Here is a 25,328-nt window from a genome sequence, read left to right as displayed (position 1 = left end):
GGGGGGGGGGGGTGCTGCCAGCAGTCCCTGGAGGGCCGCTCACCAACTGGGCTCCTCCCGGCACCGCCAGGGCCCCCTCCCCCCCTGGGCTGGGCCGTCTGCTGTCAGAAGCCAGCTGGAGTTAGGATTTCGAGTGTCTGGGGGTGTGGACAGGGCCCTCCAGGGGCGAGGTGGCTTCTCTGCCCCCACACACCCTTGAGCCCAGCCGGGCCTGGCCTTGCTGGAGCAGCTGGTTGGATTTCTGCTCTTTTCCTTCCTAGGATTTGACTAACTTGCCGCTCTGTCGACGCTAGAAATAATTTATATGTCTGCCTGAGCCCCTTCCAAATGCCTTTTACAGGCGGACGTCTGTGATTGTCCCCAGGGTACAGCCCCCAGGCCAGGGGCAGGCCCAGGGCGGCACAGCCAGGGACGCGGGCACAGCCTTTGGGTTGGACGTGTGTGTCCTTGGACCTGTGTGCGCCGTAGGGAACCAGGTCCCAGTCAGCAAAATCCCTGCGCTCGGCAGTCGCAGGCTGAGTGGTCTCTTGGCTGCGTTTTTGCCCCACTTCCTTGGCTCCTTGAACTTGACAGGCTCTGCGAGCAGCAGGCAGTTCGGGGGCGCCTGCCGGCGGCTCCCCTTCAGGCTTCAAGCTCCAGATCTGCAGATTCTATTGTGTGCTGGCTCAGCACGCGTGTGTGGGGCAGGGCCCGGGTGCCAGGGAGGCGGACGCCGAGGGTGTCTGTCTGTCTGGGGTGTCCTGCGGGCGGTGTTTAGAAAAGGTGACGGAACAGATGGGCGAGGACCCTCTGACCTTCTGTGCAGATGTGGAAGCCTGGGCGGTCCATCCCGGAGGCCAAGTGGCACCTCCTTCCTGGGCCGGGCCTGGCGGGGGCGGGGAGGGGGTCGGGGTGGGGTTCGGAGTGGGGCCACGAATCTGGAATCTGTTGTCTTCGAAGGTCTGCTGCTGGCTCTTTACAGAAGGCCCAATGCAGCCCTCCCCGCTGAGGGTGGGTTTTATTTACTATGCTGAGAGCGTCCAGGATCAATGTCTCTCCTGAAATCTCTCCTCCCGGAAGCTTCCCGAGCTGGGAGAGTAACCCGACAGGCTGCGCTCAGGGAGGGAGAACCCCCCCCCCCCCCCCCGCCAGTGACAAGCTGGCGGTTTGAAGACTGTTATGTGTCTTCCTCGGCAGCTGTGTTTTGGGGACTTGTGCTTTCTGCTGATTCTGTGGCTGAGCCGTTTGTGAGTGTGCCAGCACACGTACACGCGACCCAAGGTGACAGCAGCGTGCCCCGCCCCTTTCCCGGCTGTCGTTCAGGCGACAGGTGTGCAGCCGGCCCTGCGAAGCGGTGCGGAACCGGCTCACAGGCGTATGGGGGAGGCCCGAACCCCGGGGTGGGCCACAGGGGGCCGAGCGCAGGGGCGCACCGTGCCTGGCAGAGGACCCTGACGTCCTGACGCGAAGGAACCGGGTATGGCCCTGGGTGCCGGCTTTGCCCCATAACCGACGGCGCCTCCAGGCCAAGGAAACAGAACTTAACGGCCGAAGGATGAGCTGTCTGAGGGTCCCAAGCCAGCCTGGACAGGTTGCTCACCTGGGGAGCCGTCCGGGCGGACCATGGAACTTCTGCAGGGGGCGGTAGTGACGGTTGAATACGAGGAACTCGGACTTGGGAGCGTCTGGTTCTCTTAGCACGGCGGTCCTTCCACACCAGGGCCCCGGCGTGCAGCGTGTGCAGGCGGGCGTGAATTTGGCTGATGCTGGCCTGGCGTCTGTGAGCGGGCACCAGCTGTGCGCTCAGGACCTGCCCGACTGAAAACGCGGACCGGGGCTGGGGACAGGGGCACGACGATGGGTCCAGCCTAGAGTTCTTTGTCCGGCGAGGTGGCTGGGGAATCGTCTTCCCGGCACCGGGAGAGTCGGGGACCCAAGATGTGGGGCAGCATGAAAGAGCTTCAGGGAGGGAGTTGCAGATCCTGAAGCCGCAGAGAGGGGTGCACGATGACCCCAGGAAGGGCCCCAGAGCCGTCCGGCCGGGCCCCCCGGGAGGCCCAGGGCCACCGGAGAACTGCCAGCATTATCTAGGCCATCGAGCCAGGGAGAGACGGTCCCCACCGCTCGGGACCTGAGCTGGCCGGCTGGCTCTAGGGGATCCAGGATACGCGGGGGGCCTTTGTCGCACGTCTCAAAGCCAGGGCTTGGTGGAGCCTACCTGATGTCCACTCTTCTGTCCAGGCCCGGCCCTGGCTGTCCTCCAGCAGCCGCTGGACCACACCAGCCACCCGGCAGGCTCCATTCCTGCCCTTCTGGTCCTTCTCCGGCCAGCAGCCAGCATGAGCTTCAAAAATATAGACCACATCACATAGCTTCCCCATTAGAGTGCCCCGTGATTCACACTGATCTCCCAGTAATTCCAGACTCCTTCCTGAGCCGCCCAAGATCCCGTCCACCTCTGTCGGGTCTCCCCCGCCGGCGTCCAGCCCCAGGCCCAGCCTCCGTCACTCCGGGGCCTTTGAATTCCCCGTGCCCTCTGCCCAGGATGCTGATTCAGACCTCAACTCGGGTGTCGCTTCTCCTGGAGACCCTCCGTCCCCGATGACAGTGCCCGTGGCTGGGGGGGGGGCCGTGCTTTGTTCCTTAGTGGCCCTGATCCGTGTCTCAACGATCTCCACTCCGCGTTGGTTTCATCGAATGACTGGCTGTGGAGAGAGCAGGTGGGCCAGAGCCGGGCCCACGGCGGGCACTATTAGCACGGGTGGTCGTTGTTCGTTTGTTGGCTGAACGTGTGCTCGGGGCCTGGCACGTAGTAGGCGCTCTGGTCACGGGAAGCCCTAGGATCGTCGTTGCCTGGGGGAGCCAGTGTCTGGATGCGATGCCCTCCCCCCACACTGTCCCGAATCTCCCACATCTCCCGTCCCTGTCCCCTGGCTTCACCGGATGTGCTCATAGTCAAAAGGCCCAGCTTCCCGCCTTCCCCAGGGTGACTGTCATTCCTGAATTATAAATAGAGAGCGCACGGGGCTTACCTGGGAGGAACGCCTAATGTTTTATTTGGCAAGCGAGGTGGCCTGGCCTGCCTCAGCCCCTCTGACCCTGGCTGGGACGAAGGGCTCAAGGGGAAGATGAGGCCCCCACGGCTGATCGGTGCCCGCCCAGTGACAGGGATGTGCACAAGGCTTAATGAGACCTTGAGGAGGGGATCTGGGAATACCCCGTCCCACAGGCCAAGGCCAGGGGAGTCTGGAAACCAGGCGCAGGCCACACTCTGCTGTGGAGACAGGCAAGTCCCCAGGAGGCGGAGGGAGGAGGGGGAGCAGGGCCTCCTGGTCCTCTGCCGGCCAGCAGGCTGGGTGGTGCTTTTGTCCCTCACCCACAGCCACATTAGGAAGAGCCTCTTCCACTAAGGGCAAGCCATCCAGGCCGAGGGGAGGGGGCCCCTGTAGTGGCATCATCCTGCCGCCTGCTGGGGTAAATAGGCACCAGGAGGGTCGCTTAAAGGGCCAGCTGCTGCTGGGGAGGAACGGTGGGCCGGTGTCCTGCCCGCCTATTGGGGCGAATATGACAGAGGGCCCTTCAGAGGGCCTGCGGTGACACATCAGCTTCCCTGGGCCACCACGGCCCCAGGGGACCACGAGCGGCCCAACAGGAAGGCCATTCTAGGACAGACTCCACCCCACTCCTCAGGAAGGCCCCCGAACCCAGAGCCCACTCGCAGATCTGAAGTCCCCCTGCTCTGGGACGTGAACTGTTGCCAGGGGCCCGCGCTGCTTACGGGGTGTCGGCGGGGTGTGGCTTTCTGTGCCTTGGCTGCTTTGTCACGCCTGGGACTGGGTTTCGGGTTCTTCTCATTTGCCACCAGTGCTCGGCCACCCTGGAGGCGGGGAGGCCTTCGGGATGCCCTTACCGGCACGGCCCTCCCCTGGGCGTAGGCTGTGGGCTCCTCACCCCAAGCCTGGGAGGCAGGGGGTGCCCTGTTTTCACCTCTCCGCAGCGCGCCCCGGAACAGAGCCCTCTCGTGGTCTCTGGGGTAGCACTGGGGTAGCAGCATAGCCCTGTCCTTCCTGGGATCCCTGTCCCTTCTCCCCCGCCCCTCCCCGGGCTGCTGGGGCCCGGCTGAGCAGGGAGGTGACTGAACAACAGGAGATCCTGACCCGGGCCCCCCGCGCCTGGCACAGACCTGGGGCTTCGGGTCGGGGAGAGGCCTGGCCGGGACCGAGGGGTGGGTGGTGTTAGGGCTCAGGGCGGATTTGGAGGCCTGGCCGAGGAAGATCTGGCTCAGGGATTCCTGATGGCAATCTGTTTACCTCCTAAGACTGCCTTTCCCCGCTTGTAAGCACGGGCCACAGCAGTCCTGCGACAAGTCGGGAGAGGGGCTGCTATGCCCCTTGGGTAAGCGTCCGCCTCCAGTTGGTGGCTCTGGCCCAGCCCCTTGTGGGTCAGGAACCAGATGTCCGTGTTGACCCGAGGCCAGCTGGACAGAAGGGCCTCGGGGGTGCTGGGACCTGGCATTAAAGCCCAAAGCTGGGCCATAGGTGTCGTGCGGTGGAGGGGGTAGGACCTGTCGCCTGTACCTCTCTGCCTTAGCATATGCTGTTCCCTGCCTGGAAAGCTCTTGAATGCCTACAGCAGACCGGACGTTCGGGGAGGCTCAGCCCTGGCCGGACACCTTCTCTGTGGAGCCTGAAGTCTCCAGGGCGACCATCTGCCCTTTCCCTTCCCATGTGCCTGGTCTTCTGCTACTGGCCCCACTCGCTCCGGTCTGAGCCCCCGACTCCCTCTCACACCTGCTGGGAGAACGTCATTTGTCCTTTCCCGGCTGCTCGGCGAGCCGGGCGAGCCGCTGCTTTTGTTTGTTTGCTTTGGGTGTTTTGTTTTTCCACGCAGAGGCAGGCAGATAGCTGGAGCTTGTGAGGCCGGATGCCCCGGTCTGCAAACACCTCCTGTAGAAAGTGTTCCTGACTTCCTGTGGGGACTCTGTGCGGTGACCCGTCCGACCGCACGGATGCCCAGCGCCCGGCGATTAGAACGGAGGCTCGGCGGTCGGCAAACTGGGCGGGAGTCCCTGCCGGATTCTGACGCTTCACCAGGCCGGGCGCCCACCCTGGGCGAGCCCCTTAAGCTCCAGGCCTCGGTTTTCCCATCTGTGAAATGGGCCATCACGGCAGCGAGAGCGGGGTTGAAAGTGCAGAGCCGGCCCTCGGCTTAGGCGCGGCTGGGAACAGGGAGGGACTGTCTCCTTATCACCAATTAAAACTTTGATGAGTGGTTAATGATTGTGAAATGTTTAAACACCGGAACCACACGAAAGAATACAACCAGTCCCCCGGCTCTGTCCTCGAGGCCGCAACATCTGGCTCTGTTTGCTTCAAGTTTAAGGGCTGGGAGCTCCAGTAGAGCACAGGGCCGGGACCGCCCGCCCTGAGCCACGCGGGGCCCTGCTTCCCAGAGGGTTTGTGAGCGGACGTTCCCAGGCGTGTTTTTGTGTTTTGACTATATATGGATGGACCCACGCACCAATGCAGGCGCCTCCAGCCGATGCTCCCCTCGTGCTCTCTCTGGTTCCATTGTGATTTTGGAGTAGCAGAGAACCGCATAAACGCACGTACGCAGGCTCCTGAGCCGCCCTGTCACAAGTGATCGGTCCTTGTTCATTTTCTCCGCTTCGTGTAAAGAACACATCATGTCCCTCCTACCGAGGGACGTTCAGGTCATTTCCGTCGTCTCCCAGGAGCGTGTTGTGTGTGCGGGGTCTCCTGGGGCACGAGGCAGGAGCCGCCCTGGGGGTATTGGCCCGGCTGGATGTGGCCAGGTGGCTGCCAGGGACACCCCAGCACGTGTCGGGGGGAGTCAGCCTGTCCCCTCGAGCAGCTGGGGCAAAGAACACACAGCAGGGGCAGAGCCGAAGTGACAACATTTGGTTAGTGGGGGCTCCTCCCAGGACCCAGGCCCAGGCTGGGGGGGGGGGAGTGCAGAGGCCACGTCCACTGGGAGGGCAAGGGTCCTGGGCTCCAGAGACGCACTTTCTTAGCAAGTCCACCGACTCCGCTGGCCTTGGGGCCCCACCTGCCACGTCCTGTCCCTGTGGGAAGACCACGGGCTCTCCCATCCCACCGGAGGGACCTGCCTCCCCCCTCCCTGCCCTTGGCCCAGGGCTGCAGGCCGAATGGCCCCACCGCAGGGGCACGTGCTACATAGATGTTTGCCAGGGTCCCCAAGGGGTCCCTCAGTGACCAGCACGTTCTGTTAACGTTCTGTTAACCAGAGATCTGTAACATCGTGGCTCCAATGGATAACACTATTGTGTCATTGAAATATGCTGAGAGAGGGGCACCCGGGGCATCTGACTCTTGATCACAACTCAGGTCATGATCCCCCAGTTCATGAGTTCGAGCCCCGCGTCGGGCTGTGCGGTGAGCGAGCAAAGCCTGCTTGGGATTCTCTCTGGCTCCCTCTCTCTCTGCCCCTCCCCCTCTGGTATGCTCATTCTCTCTCAAAATAAATAAACCTAAAAAAAATTAAGAAGTAACATGCTAGGAGAGTAGAACTTAGATGTTTTCACCTCCACAGAAAAGATAAATATCAAAGTGATAGATGTACTCGAGGCAGGGGCAGGGTGGGGGGGGTCCTTTCACGATGTGTAGGGACATGGGAGCAGCGTGACGTGCACTTTGAAGATCTTACAAATTTCTCTTACACCTCGATAGGCGGGGAACAAAAGTAGCCAGAACCAGAGATGGCCAGGGTCCAGCTGAGGGTTCTGCCCCAAGCCGGTTAGAGCAGAGAGGCCCCCAGGTGGAAACACTCTGGCCGGGAGCCAGAGGTGGGCGCCTCGGGGCACGTGACGGCCACACCCCACACCCCGGTATTGCCGTCCCTCCACGGTGGCCCCTATGGAGCCAAACACGGCCCTTCCTTCAGGGTGGGTGCGGACGATGCCCCGGTGAGCCGGGGTGCTGATGCCCACTGAGCGGAGCCCTCAGAGCCCGCAGGCTTCTGCCCTCCGGCCCTGCAGTCTGGAACGCCCGGCGGGGAAGGAGGGGGGCGTCTTCCCCGGTCCCCTGCCCCTCCCCGTTTCACACCAGGTGGGTGGCTGCTGTGTGGCGTCCTTGGCCAGGCGGTGTGGGGCGTGTGGGGACCCGTACCCACCCTGGAGAGGAGGAAGGGGAGGAGGGGAAGAGCTCAGCGGCCTCGGCCCATGCGGTTAGAGCACCGGGAGCACCCTGTGGGAAGAGCAGGCAATCCTGGGAGCACCTGGGTGGGGCGGACCACGTGAGCTTCGTAAGGGCCCTGCCCAGAACCCCCAGGTCACCACCAAAGGGGGAGGGGCTTCTCCCGGGTAAAGCGGACATGGGTGCGTCCCTCTTGGTGCGACTGGGTGTGCCCGTCCCTCTTGGTGCATCCGGGTGTCCCCGTCCCTCTTGGTGCGACCGGGTGTGCCCGTCCCTCTTGGTGCGGCCGGGTGTCCCCGTCCCTCTTGGTGCATCTGGGTGTCCCCGTCCCTCTTGGTGCGGCCGGGCGGGTCCTTGCCCCCTCGAGACCACCGCCGGCCCCCCCGTGGGGTGCCACCAGCTTCTACTCCCGCCTTCTGCCAGAAGGGCCTCCGGGACTGGCGGTCGGTTTTTAAACTGCGGTTTAAGGAACGGCAGGAGGAAGGCACACAGGCCAATGACTGTCTTACCAACCTGGTCGTTATTTTGAACCGTGTCTGCTTTTCAGTTTATTTTTAAATCTCGAAAGCGCAAGGAACATGCTGTTTGTCTGTGGTGTGCCTGTTCTCCCCGACGTGGCCATTCATCACTTCCCGGGGCTGAGCCTGGAGGGTGATGCCCCGGCCGCCCCGGTCTGCCTGCTGGAGCAGGAGGAACCCCGGACCGTGCGTGGCCCTCGGGGACCCACTCCTTCGGGCCACACGGGGCTTTCCCTGGCGAGGGCAGCTCACCCCGCTAAGCACCAGACCTTGAAACACATTCAGTGGAAATCTTTCCACAGTGAGTTATACCCACAGGATGCCTTGCAACCTTGGGGATAGGCAAGAAATAATTGAACCCTTTCCCAGCGACATTTCTTGTGGGATCGTTACGATTAATTTTAATAGTGATTCACATTTTTCTGAAGGCTTTGAAATGAGCTGTTTTCTTTAATCCTTTAAACAACCCTACGCAGCAAGTCCTACTCTCATCCCGTTTTATACCGAGACTCGGCGAGGTGCGCGATGCGGCCGGGAGGGGCACCACCTCCCCGCGTGGCCTCCCACCTGCCAACGTGGCCGTGACGGCTTGTCCACGCTACTGAATGGCCCCAGGCTCCTTTTCTTATGCTTCTTGTTGGAGGGTCCTTGGTTATTTTATCTTCTTCTTTAAAAGGCTTGTTTCTGCTTCTAGTCCGCTCTCACCGAGGGAACCAGGTCAGTAAGATTGTTAGAAGCGTGTACAGACCCAGCGTGAGCACGTGCCGACGGAGACCCCGGGCTCGGTCAGTGAGCCGCCCGAGACCCTGAACGGAGGTGTCCTGTGATGTGATGCTTGATTTGGCTGCTCAGAGGCTTTGCTCTTTGTGGGTTCTTCGTTCTGGCCCGGGGTCCAGTGGGGACCCTCACGGAGACTAGCAGCACCCAACGGGTATGCAGCGCTCCCTCGAACCCAGACCTTCAGGGGGTTGGTCTGCTCTGTGCAAGCTCAGGAAAGGCCCCCGGGCTCCTGGGGCTGGGGCTCCGGGGCTCCAGTGCCCCGCTCGTCCAGAGGCTCGGACGCTGGGGGCTTCAGATAAATTGTGAGCCAGGGAGGGGACTGAGGAACAGGCGTAAGAAGAGGCAAATGTTTCCAAGCGGACGGGCCTGGGGCTTGGGTCCTACAGGTGCACCCTGGGCGGTGGGTCTGGTTGGACCGGGAGGGCAGGTGGGGCCCTGAGCGGCAGGACAGCTTGGGTTTCTGGCCTGTGAACCGCAAAGGGGCGTGTCTAAAAAAGCCCGCGACGCCGAACTCTGTGTGGCTTTCGGCATTTACATTTTATTTTACGGCAAAGGAGGCCACTGTGGCTGGGACCCCGGGAACGGGAACCCACAGCATCCGAGGCCTGAGCCTGCTTGGCCATAGGAAGCACAGGGTCCCTGACCGGGGCGGGACTCTATACTCAGCAGCTTCTGGAGTTTTCTGTGGCTTGACTTTGTTTTGCTTTAAAACATGGCTCTTTAAATCTACTTATTTTGTATCTAAAAAGAACATTTGAGTTGCTGAATCCTCGCCGCTTGTAATAAATAGCAGGCGAATACAAACCACTGGCCTTGGCCTGGGTCGTGGCTACCCCCACACCCTGCCTCCAGGGCTGCTGTCTACGCCCCAGCCACCTGCCCTTAGACAGAGGTCAGCACCGGAAAGACCAGACCCTCCTCCCTTGCCACAGTCGGGAGGCTGGAAAGATCGGTTAAAGAGAGGAGCGTCGTCCCTAAGACCAGCGAGGATCAGAGCCCCCGCCATCACCCAGCATTGTCTGCTCTCGGTCCACGTTTCTGGGACTGTGTGTAGGTGACGTGGCTCTGGAGGCAGAGGGGCCTTCGGTGGCCGATTCCAGGGGCTTCCAGGAGCCGCTGAGTGGGACTGGTGAGTGGGAACGAGAGGCTGCTGCTGGGACACTGGGAGGTGACCTCAGTCGTGGGGCCGCGGTGTTGCCGCGTTGCCTGGCGACCCCTCCCCAGGGGACAGGCTGGCATCTGCGAAGTCTGGGCCAGTTTTCTGCCTGGTCTAGGCTGGGACTGCGCCCTCGGCTGCTGGGGTTGGGAGGGGCCTGTGGGCTGCCCGAGGGGGCGGGGCAGGGGCTGCTTTGGACACGCCCCAGATGGGGAGCCGGAAGGCCCTTGTACTTGAGGGGAGCTGAGGTCCGCCCCGCCCCGTTCTCCCTCCCCCTGCCGCGTGGGGCCGTCTCTCTCCTCTCCCTCCTCCCGAGGGGCCTCAGCCTTGTCCTCCGGGCAGAGAAACGAAGGTCCCACCCGCCTTGGATTCAGGCCGTTCTCGCTCACAGCGTTCACCTTGAACCAAGTGCCGCGTCCCGCGGGGGCAGGTGTAACAACGGACCACACACTGGGCAGGGGGGCTAAAACCAAAGAAATATTCTCTCCTACTTCTGCAGCCAGAAGTCCAAAATCCAGGTGGGGGCAGAGCCCTCTCCTTCCGGAGGCTCTCGGGGAGGATCCTTCTGCCTCATCCAGCCTCTCCCCTGTCTTCATGTGGCCCCTCCTGTGTCTCTCTGTCCTGTTCTCCTATAAGGACAGAGTCATTGGATCAGGGCCCACCCTCCTCCAGTGTGGCCTCACCTTCATTTGGTCACATCTGCAAAGACCCCCTTTCCACAGATGGCCCTACTCACAGGTCCCGGGGTTAGGATGTGGACGTATCTTTTAGGGGGGACGCCATTCGACCCCCTGCACCAGGAGAGGGTGGCCACCGTGGGCAGCAACCAGGAGCTCGCTGCAGAGACGAGACAGCTGGGCTCAGCTGACCGGGGTGGTGGCGAGGAGAGGGACGGCATTCTGGAAACACAGAGGTGATGTCGCAGGTACAGACACGTCATGTCCCCAGCGATGCTCAGTGTGGGCCGGGGGCTGCCTTGTTTATACATAAGATCCTTGAGGCTTCTGGAGAGGCGAGGGGCCACACAGGTGCCCAGGGCTTAGCTGGGAGTGACGCTGGGTCCCTGCTTCCCCTGCCCAAACGTGTGTCCCGCGAGCTTTCACAGCGCCCGCTGGGCACAGGCTGCCGGCCCTGGCATCCAGGCTGCGGGAGACCGTGGCCCTTGGCTTCCTGGCCCCTCACCTGCCCGGAGATATGAGCCCCTCCCGGCCCACGGTTGAGGCTCTCTGCTGACCCCAGGACCAGAGGAGAGAACCTGGGGGCAGGGCAGCTGTGACTGCAGATGTGTTTACCTGGGGGTCAAAGCACACCTTCAGAAAGAGCCGTCTCAAAAAAGAAAAGGGAAAACACAGTGCTGTCTCCCGGGGGCCCCGAGAACTACTCCTGGGTGCCCCTCTGCGGTGGGGGCTGTTCCCTGCACGTGCACGTGCACACACTCGTAGTCCTGAGGCCCTTCCTGCCCAGATCCCGGGCGCTGACACCTGGTGGCATCGCCCTCTCGGGGGCTGGGTGGCGAAGGGGGAGGCGGCAGCTGATGAGGTTCAGACACCTGGGTCATTCCTGGTTTGCCGAGGGTGTGCGTGCCTGTGTGTCTGTGTCTGTGTGTATGGGCACGCGCCCGTGCGCGGCTCTGTGTCTAGGGAAGGGTGGTGAGCACTCAGGGTGGGGGAGGGAGCAGAGTGGCCCCGCGCTCCTGTGTGCCAGCACCAGGCACTCAGCGCGCTGGTCGTGCCCCAGGACCGGCTGGCCGCCCCGCGAGCCGCTGGCACTCGGCCGGGACAGCGGCTGCCCATTGACCCGTCAGGTCAGGGAGAGGTGGTGATGATCAAGGAGGAGGCTGAGGGGAGCCCTCGCCTTGGGAGCCCCGCCGTGTGCTGGGGCCGGGCACCTGCCCCGGGCGGGGGGCGGGGGGTGGGGGGGGAACCAGGTCAGGGGCCGGGGCCTCTGGGGGAGGCTTCTGCCAAGCCGAAGGCCCGGAGGGTCCCGCAGGCGGCTCTGCAGCAGGGGGACAGGGGCCCTGGCTGGGCTGGGTTCCCAGCCACTGGGGGTCCCCTCTCACGGGGGGCTGCGGGCCCCCAAAGGCCAGGCCGCTGGGCACCATCGGCAGTGGCCGCTGCCTCCCGTTCCCCCACGTCGTCCCGCGGGCTCTGGATCTTAGTCGCTGCCCCTGTTTCGGGTCTGGAGCCTCCCCCCAGCTGGCTGTCACCTGTCTGCACCCTCAGAGGCGTGTGGCTTCTTTTTAGTCTTTTAAAGTCCGAGCCTCCCGGGAGGCTGGGACTCTGATGTGCTATTTTTTCTCTTGCTTTAAGGCTCTTACACAATTCTCCCTTTTCGTCTTGAAGAGGAAGCTTTAAGCCTCTCCTTTTTTACTGTAGAGCATGGAAAATGTCAAATACGCGCAGAGGACGCGGAACCGGGGCCCCTCGGCACCCCGCGGTTGCCGACACCAACCCCAAAGGCGGCTGCCTCTCATCTACCTGAATGCGGTTTAAAATAGCCCTCCGAGCTCATCTGGTGTGTAGCCACCGGCAGGGAGGCGAACGGCAGAGCGCGTGTCCCGGGCGGGGTGGGGGTTGGCGGGGGGGAGGGGAGCGGGCCCCCAAGGTTCCCCTCCAGGTCTGCTCAGGGTTCCCAGGACAGGGCCCGCCCGCAGTCCACACCTAAGTGCTGTGGGCAGGGTTCTGGAGGTCACACCCCGGAGACCCCCGTGACCTTGAGGCCACCCTCCTGGAAGACGCCCAGGGGACAGAGTCCTGGGGCCGCTTTTTCCCTGCCAGAGCGGTGGGCTTCTGGGGTGAGAGAGGGTCCCCAGCCTCTGCCTCCACTGGCGCCTCCCGCCCCCACCGGGATCCCCTCAGTCTGTTCTTGGCCGCTCAGGCCTGGCCTGAAGGTCAGTTGTTCAGTCAGCCTCGTGTGCACACCAAGCACCTAATGTATACACGCCCCCCCCCCCCCCCCCCCCCCCGGCTCGCCCCCCCCCCCCCCCGCCCGCGCAACCCCCCCCCCCCCCCCCCCCCCCCCCGCCGTGGGTTGGGCCCCCCGGGCAGCAGTCGTTAAATACCTGCTACTTGCTGAGTGCCCACTGGGTGCCCGACAGGCGGGATCTGGGCCTCCCTCCCCCGCCGCCCCCCACGCCCCTTGCCAGGCCCTCCCCTCCCACGTCCCCCGCGTCCCCCCAAGGAGACAGCGTCTCCAGTTCTCCTCACTTATTTTCAGCCTGGGGATGGCTGGGCCGGGGGCGTTTTCCTACAGTGAAGCCGCACACGCTCGTCGTGGGGCCCAAGCGGATGGAGGAGGCCCCTGGCCGCACGCACACGTGCACACACGCACCTCTCCGTGGTCCCTGTCACCGAGACCTCAGGCTGTGGTGAAGCCTGCTGGCCACGCTTGGCGCCTTCCGAGCCCCTTGTTACACAGACGTGCATCCCGTGGCCCTTATGTTGCCACGCTCGATGTCCACGGCAGGACGCTCCTTCCCTTGCTGGTGCCCACCTGCGCCTGGTGCCGTAAATAAACCGAGGAGCCATCCTTCGCGCCCGTGTCGATCGGATGGGATTTTATTCCCTAGAGTGAGTCTCCAGGGGGTGGCTCACCGGCCTAACGGATTCCAGCGCTTGGCGGTTTGACTCTCGTTTACAACTGCCCTCCTCTCCCTCCTTCCGGTCCGTCCGTCCGTCTTCCGCCGTTCGCAAGGCCTGCTTCTCAGCTGGGCCCACGCAGGGCTGCGTGCCAACGGGATCCGCTGGGCTGGCCTGCAGGGTACACTGGGGGATCCCCAAATCGGAGCACTGCCCACTGACCAGCAGACCGGGGCCTGTCACTGTGGTCCAGCCTTGGTCTGTGACCAGCCCCACCCCCCTATTCGGGCAGCTGGAGGCCAAGGCAGCCCCACACCAGGCCCTTTGGGGGCACACAGTGTAAGACGCATCCCACGTGAGGGCTGTGGCCTAGCACCCCTCCTCCAGCCTCTGCCAGGCTCAGCTGGGCCCTCAGGACCCCCGCCCAGCCCCAGCCGCAGCCCCCCAGCGGAGTGCCCCAGGCTCAGCGGCCAGGACGACACCTGCCCCTAGTGCCCTTGGGACTGGGGGCGAGGCGTGCAGCTGGTCGCTCGTGTTGTCGTGCCCCCTCCCCTGGGATTGCGGGTCTTTCAAGTGCCTGGATTTGCCTCGGGGAGAACTGAAGCCCCGGGGTAGGGCGAGTGGTCAGATCCCCGGGAGCCTTGCTGGGGCCCAGACGCCCCCAGGCCACGTGCACCGTCCCCACTCCAAGGAGGCGCTGTCTGTGTGTTTATCGCTGGGGACGGGGTGCGAGGGCAGCTGCGATGCCAGACCCTTCTGTCCTCGGCTGAACCACGTCTCAGCCCCCAGCCCCTCCGCGCTGTGCGTGACGGGAAGGAGAGCGAGGGGCACACGCGTAAAGAGGGGTGCCGCTCCCCCCACCTCGGCGAAGGGGGCTCGACGCCGCCTGGTCGTCTCGCGCGGTCTGTGTGCCTCTGTGCCAGGCGCCGTTCTGGAACAGGCTGTGGAGACTCAGCGCTTTCCCAAGCCCTGCAGGTGCCCCCAGGCTCGTCCCTCCTCCTCCCCCATCCCTGCCCGTCCTGGGCGCCCTGGGCATGCGGCCTGCTTGCGGCAGCTTAGTGATTCTGCTGAAGACGTCGCACCAAAAGTGCAACGGAAACCTAGGGGGGGCCTCCCCAGGTGCCCTGTCCCCAGGGTCCAGCATCCGTGCCCGTGGGGCCCTCCCAGCCTCCTCTCTGGCTGGAATCTCTCCTAGCATTTTCTACAACCGGCCCCCCAGGTCCTTAGGGGAATCCGCTCACGAGACCCCCTTTCCACCCTCCCACGGCGAGCGAACCGGCTCCCCTCCCCTCCCCCACGAGCTCCAGGTGGCTGTCCAGAGAGAAGTGACAGTCAGCTCTCTGGGCTCCTGGTGTGGCCCAGGTGGGGCGGTGGGCGGGCTCCCCGAGCCCCCCGTCTGCAGGTGCAGCTGCACCCCGTGTGTGTGTTCAGAGCGCGTTTCCTAACTGGACGGCTCTCAGCCCGCTTGAATCCTCTGGGAGCGCCGTGGGTGGCACAGCCTTCCTCCAGGGACAAAATAAAGGTGCATGATGGACGAGCACCCGTTTCAGAAGGTCCCGGGGCCCCTGCTGTCCCTACACGTCCTGTTCTGGGTGCTGAGATGTGCACGTTGCAGCAGGCGGCTCTTGCTGGTTCGGGTCTAAGCGCTGGAGGCTGTGATCCCTCCTCCAGGAGCTTCCAAGTGCAGACGCCTGTTCCTGGCCGACCCCGGGATGCACGGGCCCCGATGGTCGTTCCCAGCCTTGGGGTCCCGAGCAAGTCCCGGGCGGGAGTCAGATCGGGTCCTCCATGGCCAGCGCAGCACACAGGGGAGCATTGCTGGCTCTCTGGAAGTTTCAGTGGGGGTGACGGCGAGCTGGGGGCGGGGGGCGGGGGGCTGTTGTCAGGTCTGGAGGGAGGCGTGGGCAGCAAGGAGGCACCGTTGGCCCAGACACAGGTGCATCGCCAAAGGCACGGATGCGTGCAGCTCCCTGGCTTCGGCGACCTGGTGCGGGAACAGGCCAGCGTGGGAAAACAGCCAATACCTTCCAGTGCTTGCCCGGGCTCGAGGCAGAGGGACGGGGTGGGCGGGTCTGAGGCGTCATCCAGCGGATGGAGCCCTGAGGAGGTTGGTCAAGGGGGTGGGAGGGCAAGAAGTGGCTGTGCTGAGGGTCCTCGGGGCAGTGGGAGGAACCGGCAGGTCCTGGGCCTAACCCGGCGGAGCAGGAGGGGCCTGAACAGGTGGATGCAGAGCAGGTGAGGGCCAGGTGGGTCCCCGCAAGCCAAGGGGGGCACCGCGTACCTGCCCACGCTGGGTATGTCATGGCGAGCCCCCCACACGCCATCCCGGAGGTCTCCGTTGGGCTGGGTGACCTTCAAACCCTGCAGTGAGTTGAATGTTGAATGATGACCCCCCCTAAAAGATCTGTCCTAGTCCTAGCCCCCGAGTCCGTGAATGTGACCTTGCTGGCACATGACCTTGCTTGGAATTAGGGATTTACAGATGGAGGGTCTTGGTATGAGATCGTCCTGGATTGTCTGGTGGACCCTAAATCCAGTGACCTTTAAGAGAAAGGAAAGGGGTATTAAGACAGACACACAGGGGAGGGCCATGTGACTGCAGAGGCTGGAGGGACGCTTCTTCCCTTCACCCGCCCTGGTCACAGAGCCTGGAGGGGGTGGCCCTGTGGTCTCAGGACGTGACTGGGGCGTCTGACCCCACGTGGGCTGGGGAGCCACCGGGAAGCTCCCCCGAGCACCACCTCCCGGGGGCTGGGACAGGCTGTCCCCGACACAGAGCTGAGGCTTTCGTGTGCCAGTGCAGGTGCCCAGGGCGGGGCCCCAACTGGCAGGCTGGGTTCCCTGGGGCGTCCCGGAAGGCGGGCGTCGAGGAAGGGACAGCGGGCCGTCAGGACCTGACATGGCAGGACGGGTGTCCATCCTGACCCAGAAGGACATGTCATGACCCAGGACCAGCTCTTTGTCACTCTCGGTGTCATTTTTAGCTGTCCCCTGCTGCTCACGAGGCGCCTGCTTCGCGCTTTGTGCCTCGGGACCTGTCATCTCACAGTGTGACCGGTGTGTCGGGAACAGACCCAAATGTAGGTCCCGGGACATTGGGAATAAGCCTTCTCATCTGCCCCACAGCGGTTTCTCAGTCCTGATAGCTCTGGGGGACCCACGCTCGGCGACCTGGGTCATCAGGGGTCCCTTCTCCATGTCTCAGCGACTCCACTGGACGGCTCACACGTGGCAGGACTCGGGGCTGGATGGCCACTGCTTCAGTGTCCGTAAAATGGCTCAGGCGTGCCAAAAAGGCTGCTAGAGAGAGGGTCAGGGGTCATGGGTCAGCGCCACGCGGCTTGGGGTTTGCCAGAATCAGGTGGGGACGATGGTCGGTGGAGATGTGAGAAGTTGTGAAAATTCAACTTTTTAATGTTTGTTTATTTTTGAGAGAGAGAGAGAGAGAGCATGAGCAGGGGAGGGGCAGAGAGAGAGGGAGACACAGAATCCGAAGCAGGCTCCGGGCTCCGAGCTGTCAGCACAGAGCCTGACACGGGGCTCGAACCCATGAACCGTGAGATCGCGACCTGAGCTGAAATCAGACGCTCCACCGACGGAGCCACCCACACGCCCCAGTGGAAATTCAACTTTTTAAAACAGAAACCGTGCCCCACCCCACACAAGTGCCTCTGCCGGAGTTCCTGACACAGCCCTCCAGGGTCTGTGGACGGGGTTACAATACTTTACTCCTTTCGCGGACGGAGAACAGTCCCTGGTGTGGATGGGCCGAGGCTCACCCGTCCACCCGCCGGCAGGTGCCCGGGCCGTCGTGAACGTGGGTGCCCACGTCGCTGTGTGGAACACGTCTTCGTTTCCCTTTTGGCCTCTTCGGGGACCCGAGGCATGGCCCCCCGTGTTTCACGGGTCAGGCCAGTGTCTCCTGACGCTCTCTCCCCAGGAGGCTGGGTGCCCCCACGTGGGGTTGGCTCCGGGCTGGAGGCAGGTCCTGGGGGCCTTTTGGGCACCGCATCCTCGAGCCGTCACGTCACCTTCCTGGACCGTCCCCACCGTGGCGGGACGGGCAGAGGGTGCTTGGCTCTGTGCCACCGTGGTCCCACCTGACTGGCAGGACCACTTTCTCCTCCAGACACGTGACTTCTGCCAGAACCAGTTTCCCCGTAAGCCAGCAGGGCGGGGCTGGTGGAGGCGGGGACCGGGGGTGCCTGGCTCGGGGTCACCAGGAGCTCCCCACGGTTGGTTAGCAGAGCGGCCCAGACGGCAGGGCTGCGGCTCGTACCCCAGCGGCGGCCTGCCCAGCCGGTCCGCGGGGGAATAAGGCTTCACGCTGGAGGCTGAAGGGAGGGGGGGGCCCGGACCCCTGCGAGACCCCGTCGGCTGCTCACCCGATGGATGAAAACCCGCAGGGCCAGGCTGCGCGAGGGGGAGGATGGCACATCGCACAGTGGGAGTCGGCAGAGGTGGGCCCGCTGAGCGCAGGCCTGGGAGTGGCGGTGGGGAGGACGGCCTGTCCACCCAGCGGGGTCCTGGGCTCTCACCCAGGGCCGGGAAGCCTGGGGATATCGCAAAGACGCAGCCCGGCAAACGTTCCCTCTCTGGAGTTCCGGTCCCGGCTCCCGGAACAGTCCCAGCAGAAGTGGGCGATGTGGGGGGCCCAGCACCACCTGCTCCGGGCGAGGTGGGAGTGGGGAGGGCCTCCGCGAACCGGCCGCGTGGCCCTGGCCGAGTCAGCTGGTTCTCGGGCCTCAGTTACTGCATCTGTGAAATGGAGAGAAGGCATGCGAAGGGAGCGTTTGAATGCTTGGGTTTTTTGTTTTTTTTTTTTGCTTTGCTTTCCAGACTTGGATCCTCCCGGCCCCTGGACAGAGTGGGAGGCAGAAGTGGGGGGGATCGTGCCTGCCGCCCACCTGCTGACTCATTCAGCATCCGGTGCCAGTGAGGACAGAGCGCAGGGGTGGCGTGCACACGTTGGTGGAGCTTCTGCTGTGTGAGAACCGGCACCCGCCTCTGAGCAGGGAGTTTCCAGTTTATACAAGGATTCACTGTCCACGCCGGGGAAGCCAGGCCTCCCTTGGGCCCCTCCATGCCGCAAAACCCGATGAAACCTGCTCCCACCTCAGTGCTCTGCAGGCATGAGCTTGAGCCCTTCTGGAAGCTCCAGTCTGCGGGGGACCTGGGAGCCGGGGGGGCTGAGCCCGTGTAGGATGGGGAGGGGGGAGTGTGGGGGCGCACGTCCCGTCCCAGGGCAGGTTCTCCTGGGGGAAGCCGGCTACCGCCCATTTCCAGGTGGGCGGGAGGGAGGCAGGGGGTTTCTGCACCCCTGCACTCGGGCCGGGAGACACGTTTGGCCTTTGGCAGGAGCAGCCGCGGCTCTGGGTGGTGGTCCCACCTGTCTCGGGTCCTTGGCGGCTCCTGCGAGTGGGGGAGCTGCAGCCCGGCATGGCTCAGATCCCTGAGCGGCGCTCCCAGGTGGCTCCGTTGACCCCGCGTGCACTGAGGGGCAGAGGGGACCGCGCGGGCCCGGGGTTCCGCTGCCGTCCGGGGCAGGGAGGTGCTCCCGCCCAGATCTGGAGCCTTGTCCCCCGCAGGGGAGAGTCTGGAGGGGTCCGTTAGGAAGGAAGCTTCACCCTGACCCGGGACCCGCGTGGCCTGGGAGTGGTTTTGTGGAGTCCGGGTCCGGTGGGGCATGAAGGAGGGGGCAACGGAATTGTCCACCGAATAGGCGGCCGTCGGACACGTGTCTTCCGTGTCACCTGTTTGAGACGGTCAGTTGTGGCAGAGGCTCCATCGTTTTGCCCCCGACTTCCGCTCACGCCGCCATGTCAGCCCTCGTGTGGCCGGACCACGGGCACTAAATGAGTGGGAAGGAGATGCCTGCAGCCAGAGAGTGGGGAGCGGGGAAGGGGCCTGTGGAAATCCCGCGTTGTTCAAGGTAGATTCCGCCTGGACCGTGCCCGAGGCTGGTTCTGGGACAGGATGGAGCATAATTACTGCGTGGCGTCCAGCAGCCCGATCCCCCCGGGCCGCCGTGCGAACCCGCCGAGGGTCCCCGCGTGCACGTCCGACCTTTGCGTTTCGTGGGCACTGTTCGCGGTCTCTCCCGCGCCTTCCGGAGGCCCCCCCCCCCAGCCTCATTCCACCTGGGGAGGGAGACTGTGCTGGTTTCTGCTGGCCCTGGCACTCGCCGTCTCGGGACCCGTGGCGTCCCCGTGGCGTCCCCGCGCTCCTGAGCCACCAGGCTTATTTCTTTAGGACTTAGCGTCACAAACGGTGGTAGTTTGCGTTTCCTGGCAAACAGCACACGCAGCCCTTCTAAACCTTTCCTGAGCCTCGTCTGTTAGCCTGCACAGCAGCCCTCCACGTCCGTACCGTCATCGGCCTGTCACAGACCGCGAAACCACGGCACAGAGCAGTGGAGTGGCCCGTGTGCCCCGACGGGGGCTGCCTTCCATCCTGTTCCACTCGTGTTCTCTTTGTGGGCTCCTGTCGACGATTGTGGCAGGAACAGCACCATGTCCGAGTGTATGGGTTAGGGTTCTCGTGTGCGTGCGTGTGTGTGTGTGTGTGTGTGTGCAGGCTGGTGTGCAAGCCCAGAGGACGGGGAGCCAGGAGCCCCAGCAGCGCCCCCCCCGCTGTCGCTGACTTGACTCTGTGCAGCAGGTGTGTGTAGGATGCTGCCCATCCCCAGGGGTCCAGGCCGCCCCCCTTTCTGATGGCGGGTGGGGGGGCCCCAAGGCCAGCTGGGCTGGTGGACGTGGTGCAGTCACGATGCTCCGGTCATGCCCCAGAACAGCCTCGGGCACTGCCCAGGTGGGATTTACATTGTGTGAAAACTGGACGTGACGTTCGCACAGACCCCACATGCCCAGGAGCACAGGACCAGGGGCTGGGCACGGGGTCCTTCAAGATCCGGGGCGCGTGTCCCCTGAGCATGCCACGGCGCCTCCCACCCAGCGCCGAGCAGCCTGAGGCCAGGCAGGCTGGCGTCTAAGACCACCCACGACAGAACCGGTGAAGGGGCCGCGTGTGTGAGAACACCCTTCTTTGGAGAGGGGAACGGTCCGTCCGGCGTGCAGAACTAGCTGGGCCTCCTTGTGGGCCTCCCCTTCCTGAGACACCCAGTGAACCGGGTGGCCCGACCGGGGAGGGGGCCCCGGAACCACCCTCCTCCCTCCTGAGGGCTCAGCCTGCCGGTGGAGTCCAAGGTGGTGGCCGCTGTTGAGGGACCCCCGGTTCCCCTCCGCAGAGGGGGATCCACCTGGGGGCATCCCTGCCTGCACACTCCCCCCTCCAGGGTCCCCAGCAGGGTGCGGCCCCAGCCCTCGGCTTCCCCCCTCCGCAGGGTCCCCCTTCCCCTCGGGAAGGGCCGACACCTGCCGACCCCAGAGTCTCCTGAGCAGGAGTAGCTGCGGAGGGTCCCGTGGGGGGATGTGGGGCGGGCAGTGGGGGACATTGAGGCTGGAGGGGTCTGGAGGAGAGGGGAGGCTGGCCCGAGCCCCTGGGGTCCACAGTGACCCGCCTCCCCGCCCTGTACCCCCGCCCCAGCCTGCTGCAGCCCCTGGGGCCCCAGCCTCGGGGGGAGTGAGGCACACGTGAGCTGTGGCTCACTGCAGCCCGTGACCCACTTTCTTCAGCTTTCTTGCGGGAGTTGTCTGCCCACACGCAAGGCTCCAGCCCCATAATAAGGGAAGACGAGCAGCCGGCTCCAGGCAGAAGCGCCCCAGCTTTGGCCGTGTGCCCCCCGCTGCGGCGGCCACCTAACTGCGGGGCCGTCAGTCCCCTTACCAGGGCAGACAGCGGCCCGTGGGGCCTCCTCCCCGGGGGGAGAGCCGGGCGGTGGGGGCGCCCAGAGAGAGGGCTTCAGCACCCGGGGCAGGTCCCCCCCACCCCCCGCCCAGGTACGTCCAGGACTTGTAGATGGAGGCCAGGCCCCCCACACGGGCTTCCTCTTCCAGAAGGGGGCGTGAGGTCGTGCTGGGGCCCCAACCCACCTCCCTGCTCCAGGTGTGGGAGGGTGGGGCGGGGTCCCTGACCCCCGCGGGCCCAGGTCTCCTAGCTGGGCTCCCGATGGCCCCTCCTGCGGTGGCCCTCCCCACTGCACCCCCGCCCCAGAGGGGGTTACAGTCTGCCTCTGAAAATCAGCCCCCTTCAGTCGGGACAGCCGCAGGATCTGGGGGGGACATGGTGGGGTCAGGCCTTCAGGGCACCACAGGGAGCCCAGCCCGGGGCCTGGGGCTCCCAGAACCGGGTGGGACTGGTGTGCGCCGGGCAGTGCGTGTGGGCGGTGCCCAGGCCAGCTGACCCCGGCACTCAGCATGCAGTTGGCCCGGTGTCGGTCAGGAGGCCAGGTGGGCGGATGCCAGAACCCGGCCCTAACCCACAGCCACATGACCCAGCTGAGTCAGCCTGAGAAACGCCCAGGCTGGCAGGCCACTTCCTGCCCCCGCCCCGCGTTCCTCCACACTCCACAGCCACGGCTGGGAAATGTCTCTCTGGGGGAGGCCCCGCTTCTGCTGACCACCCCCCCACCGGAGCCTGGCCCCCTCCCCTCCTTTCTGGCCCTGGCTTCAGCCCTCCAAAGCACAGAAGGGACTCGGGGCTTGAAGCTGTGCCACCAGAGAGGGCCTGGCTTATGCCACGGGGCCTTACACTGGTCATTTTCCCTCCGGGGACCTTGGTTTCTGCATCTTTTAAACAGGACATTGAGATCTTCTCTCCCTGCCTCTTGGGTGCCATTGCATTGCATCTGATGGGGTACCACGTATGAAAGGGCCCAGGGGCGCCTTGAGGGTCATCAGCACAGCAGGTAGACTAGAAACACCCCAGTTCCAAAGCCCCTTGGGGCCCGAACACCAGTCCAGGTGGGCACTGGGAGACCTTGAAGGACCAGCCCCCACACACCAAAGTGCATGCCCGGATGTCCTGAAGAGGCTGCCACTCCCCTGGGGCCTTCTCACCCTGCCCAGGTTGAGCCAAGTGGTCGGTCCAGCCCGGCACGCTTCTGGAAACTCGTGCTGGTGTCTGCCCTCAGGAGGGACCAGAGCAGCTGCTGGGCTGGAGCGTAGGGTGGCCTCCCTGGCGTGGCTCTGGAGACCTGGGTGGTTTTTCCCCTCAGCAGGCTCCTCACGGCCACTAGCCTTGGGACCTTAGCAGGTTTCTGGAACGTAAGGGGGTGTTGTTGACAGGGTGGCTGCTGTCTTCCAACTGATGGCTGCTGTCTTCTAACTGATGGCTGCTGTCTTCTAACTGATGGCTGCTGTCCTTCCCTGTCCATTGGCTGTGAGGTCGGAGAGCCAAACGGGGGGGGGCTTATGTCGCTTCATCCCTGAGCCTGTCTGTGACTTTGGAGCGTTTTCCCCGCAGCCTTTTACGGTCCCCTGCATTCAGGCAAAGGTATGAGCCCAGCCACGTTGGCGGCGGTGGTGGTGGGAGCCAGGCCACGAGGCCCTGCTTCTCTGCTCCCATCGGTGACAAAGAGCCGCTGGTGACCTAAGCCCTGTCCCCCCCGCCTGGGAACCTCTGCTCTTGCCCCCAGCACGGCTGGGCCGGACCCGTCACTCTGGCCCCTGGTCTGAGAGCTCACCAGGCCCCTGTGGGCCCCTCCCTGGGCCCCCGCGGGTCTGGGGCTCTGCCCCCTCTGCTCAGAAGAAACCTCCATTTACAAATAGGGACTTGGAGAGAAACGTGGCGAGCTGGGGCACACAGCCGTCAGCGGTGGGGCTGGACCCCTCTCCCCAGCTCTGTGTGTGGTCCCCAGGCATCTGTGGGGGGACCGGGGGAATGTGGTCAGAACCGTACCCCCACTTGTGCGCCTGCGGGTGGAGTGGGAGGTGCGTCCATTCTGCTGGATCCTGCTGGATTCCTTCTCTGTCTCAGGCCTTCCCACGGAGAGCTGAGGCTTGGCGGGTTTTGGCCCAGATAACCGGGCTGTGCGTCCTGCCTGCGGAGCCCTGATAAGGCACCAGTGACCTTTCTTTATAAGGATCCCATTGTTCTGGCTCGAAGGTGGGCGTCTGGGTGCTGGTGGAGGGGACAGTGCTTGGGGGCAGGAAACTGCCCAGAAGGCAGGTTCCAGTGGGGGCTGGGAGTGTGCCGGGGTGGGGGCGGGGGTGGGCTCCGTGCCCACTCCCCAGGCCTTGCTGTTGGCCTTGGCCCAGCCTCAGAGAGCATGTCACCTGGCAGGTGCCCAAACGAGGATGTCAACTCAGGGACGCCGGGCTGGCCCAGCCAGGGGCACAGCCTGACCTGTACCTGCGTGCTCGGGGCCAGCCCCGCGTGGGACCCGTCGCCCACTGATGTGGGGGGGCTCTCAGGCCCCAGATGGGAAACCAGAGGGAGTGCCCCTGCGCCCTTGAGCAGCTGGACCCCGGGCCTGGGGAGCAACCAGGCAGGCAGTGAGGGACAGAGGGGACAGCTGCCCACCGTGAGTGCGGCCCCAGGTTGGGGCTGGCTCAGCTGCGGGGGGGGGGGTCTGTGTCGTCACGTCCCCCGTTCCTCAACACCCCCTTCCTCCCCCGGGCTGCATGGGGGCTGCACTCCCAGGACCCGCAAGCCTTCCGTTTCATCCTCAGGAGGCCTCCCCCTGCCAGACCCACCCCCTCAGCAGCCCCTGCTGGCACCCGGAGGGCGGGGCCGCGGTCCTCTGGTGCTGGAGCCACCCCTGGCGTGGCGGGCAGGTGGGGACAGGACCCTCTCCAGGGCCACGTTGGAGATCTGCCCCAAACCCACCCTGGCCACCTCTCTGAGGACCCTGCCCTGCCCTGCCCTGCAGAGAAGGAGGAACGAGGCCCAGGGACGTTGGCCGCGCAGCCTTCATTCGCCCCAGGGGCCTCTGGGGCAGGCCGTGAGTCCCTGCTCCTGGCATGCACTGGATAGACAGTGAACAGGACGGAGAGACACCACTCCTCTCCTAGGACCTGTGTCCTTTGGGAAAAGAGAGCTAGTGGAGAAGAAAGGAACCCCAGGGAGAAGCTCTGGAGCTCGGAGCACTATGTGGAGAATTTGCTGTGTGAGGTGCGAGGGGGCCGGCCTTCTGGAAGGCGACGTTGCAGCTTAGTGTGGGAAGGACCCCGCCAGGCGGGGGTGTGGGTGACGGCATTCCAGGGGGGACGGTCCAGAGCAGAGGCCCTCGGGGAACGGGCTCTGCATTCTCCAGGGACAGAAAGGGGCCCGTGTGGCTGGGAGAGTGAGTGGGAGGAAGGGTGGGGCTGTGGAGGGGCTGGAAGACGGGGGCCAGGGGACTGAGGCTGGCCTGTGTTCTCTGGGCCGGGAGCCACTGGGGAGATGTGACCCGGATTAACTTTTGCAGTGGACGCAACAGCACCCCCTCCCCAACGCCTCACCCCTGCCTTGCCCACAGCAGACATCAAGGGCCCAGAGTCAACAGCAGCCAAGGGTGGGACGACCAAGGGAGGTACGAATTCAGAGACCCCTCCCTGTCTGGGCAGGTCAGAGGCGGCTTGTAGGGGCCCCAGCACTTTTCTGGGGTGTCAGGACACAGAGGGGATATTCACTGGTGCACACCTGCATTGCATTCGGATTGGAGGGTGTCCATAGAGCAGTTCAGTTGTTTGAAGGTCACCTCTGATGTGTTGGGCCAATAGGAAGGAAGTGGGGAGAAAAGGAGGACTACTCAGCTGACTGGCTGGAAAGATCCATGGAGGAGGGAGGGAGGGAGCGATGAGAGGTTGGGTGGATAGATGGATAGATAGGCAAATGGGCAGCTGGCTGGCTGGCTGGATACATGATTGGATGGATGAATGGGTGGATGGATGGATGGATGGACGGATGGGTAGGTGAGTGGATGGATGGATAGATAGACAGACGGACGTGTAGATGGATGGATGGATAAATGATTGGAGGGATGGATGGATGGGTGGGTGGATAGACAGATGGGTGGGTGGATGGATAGACGGATGGACAGGTGGGTGGGTAGGTGGATGGATGGATGGGTGGGTGGGTGGTTAAATGATTGGATGGATGAACGGGTAGGTGGGTGGATGGAAGGATGGATGGATGGACGGATGGACAGGTGGGTGGGTGGGTGGATGGATGGATAGATGGGTGAGTGGGTGGATAAATGATTGGATGGATGAATGGGTGGGTGGGTGGATGGATGGACAGACAGATGGATGGGTGGGTG

At 64.1% G+C, this 25,328-nt stretch overlaps 1 protein-coding gene across 1 annotated transcript in view; it reads left to right on the top strand.

The window, feature by feature from the left end:
- The window catches only part of OSBPL5 (oxysterol binding protein like 5), a 53,230-nt gene that overhangs the window by 655 nt on the left and 27,247 nt on the right, over window positions 1-25,328 (top strand). The gene's annotated exons all lie outside the window — the stretch shown is intronic.

The sequence above is a fragment of the Panthera uncia genome, chromosome D1, assembly GCF_023721935.1.
Source record: "Panthera uncia isolate 11264 chromosome D1, Puncia_PCG_1.0, whole genome shotgun sequence".
Lineage (NCBI taxonomy): Eukaryota > Metazoa > Chordata > Mammalia > Carnivora > Felidae > Panthera > Panthera uncia.
Note: the sequence above shows the minus strand (reverse complement) of the source record. Positions and strands in the feature narration are given on the sequence as shown.